The sequence below is a fragment of the Scardinius erythrophthalmus genome, assembly GCF_964197995.2.
Source record: "Scardinius erythrophthalmus genome assembly, chromosome: 5".
Classification (NCBI taxonomy): Eukaryota; Metazoa; Chordata; class Actinopteri; order Cypriniformes; family Leuciscidae; genus Scardinius; species Scardinius erythrophthalmus.
This window is the reverse complement of record NC_138225.1, coordinates 18,126,852-18,129,080: the sequence shown is the minus strand read 5'-3', so window position 1 is coordinate 18,129,080 and position 2,229 is coordinate 18,126,852.

Genomic DNA, 2,229 nt, shown 5'->3' with positions numbered 1-2,229 from the left:
GAGCGTCACTGCCAAGTGCGCAGCGCGTGCCTAAAGAGAAGTCGCGCGCACACGAGCAGATGCTGCAAACACGCGGCTCTGAGAGGAAACGAAGGGACGAGCCCTTTCAAACACAGTTCTCTCTTTTTAATAGGAAAGTAATTCTATTCTGCATATGTAATTCAGAGCGCGCCAGGTGTGCCACGCAGATAGAAAGTTTTTTTTTTTTTTTTTTTTTTTTTTGGTCGCGCGCAGATGCTGTGAGCATGGGTGGCGCTAGGGAGGGGGCTAGCAGGTGCTTCAGCAGCACCCCCAAGAAAGACCAAAGCACCCCGATAGCACCCCCAAAAATAATTTCTGGAAACAATATATCCAGGCTGTATTCTATGGAAGCCCTGAACCGCATTTTGAAGAAGAAAAAAAAGAAAACTTATCTTCTAATAAGTCGTTATTTCAACATAATATCTGTTATTTCGACATAATATCTCGTTATTTCGACATACTAACTCGTTATTTCGACATAATAAGGGGACATTCTAATCTGCATTAAGCCACATTAAGCATTCTTATAATGGTTTTCTATGGGAGGAAAATGCTTAACGTTCATTAAGCTGATTTTTTGTAGCATAGCCTACTTTGTTATGATTTTAGTATCATAATGATTAATAAATACAGGCACAATTATCCGTGAACTTGATTTTCAACAAATGCCTTTCAACTTGTGTGTGCAAAATTCAGAATTAAATGAATGTGCAGCAATTTGTACAAATAGAGAGTCTGTAGGCCTACTATACTGTTGTAGTCATTGAAAAAGTGCATTTAGTTTCATATTTATTAAAATATTCTAATGATATTTTTTTCCATCTATGTTGATTATGAAAAGTGAACAGCACGAGAAAGATAGGATGCGCAATATATCGAGAGACATGGAGTGGGTCAGACATGATTTTGACCACTTCATTAAGTTTTGTTTTGTAGAAAGCCTTTCTTTAAAGTGAATTTCATTTAGTATAAATTGTATCTTAATTTTAATCAATTTTTCAACCAATTGCCTGGATTGAATAAATAAATAAATATAGCAGACAATATAATCATGGAGGCGCCCGCTTGGTCACTTGCATTGCACGTTAACTGGAGCACATTTCATCCTAACTTAAACGAAACTCATATGCCTCACAGACATGAGAAATACATCAAATGCACAAAGCTTGAAAGGTCTTTAAACGAAATAATTCAAAACGAAAAGAAATAGACTACTCTCTGATTATGTAATCCATTATGTGCATTTCTCTCTATAGGCACGTTCACTACGAATATGGCGATCGTCAACTTCATCTTTGCAGCCGACACTGACACAGAAAACACTAGTTTATTAATAAAAATCAATGCAGCGTCACCGGATTTACACATCTTGCTTGTTGCACGCACACATATGTCGAAATAACGAGATATTATGTTGAAATAACGTTATTATTAATAATAAATCTTTTAGAATATTTGATTGAATGCTGAATGCTGTGCTTGTTCAATTTAACAAAATTAAAACTTTAATTGTGATCATTAAAATAATTTAATATTAAATATTTAGTGGCCAAGTTTTGCTCATTTATTAATAGTATATACCTCTCTCTCTCTCTCTCTCTCTCTCTCTCTCTCTCTCTCTCTCTCTCCTATGTATATGTATGTATATATATATATATATATATATATATATATATATATATATATATATATATATATATATAGCCTATATATAGTGCCTATAATTGCGCAGCTCCCCCTGTCAATGATCTAGCACCCCCTCAGCACATGCGTTAAAAATTCTTTGGCGCCGCCCCCCAGTGAGCACGAGGTAATGAAACTAATAGAATCAAGGGTTTGGAAATCCATTTCTTTTTAATATGAAATGCCATTCATTCAGAGCTCACCTTATGCAAGTTGAAAGATGTTGTTTGGTTCTTTCAGATTGGACAGAAAAAGCCAAAAAATAATGGATAGGCTAATGGATACCTTTTGACATTGATAACGGTATAAATTGCGCTGGGAACGTCTTCCTTTCGACATCAAACCAATGATTTACACCAAGTCATTTCAATTTTGTAACAAGTAATTCAATAAAAGTTCACTGTCTCCCCCTGGTGGTTCCATCTGAATGCGCGTTAAACTTAAGCTCAATCAGTCAGTCTGTTAAGACAATGTACATGACGGACAATGTTGTGTAGTGTAAACACAACTTTTATTATTTTTCAA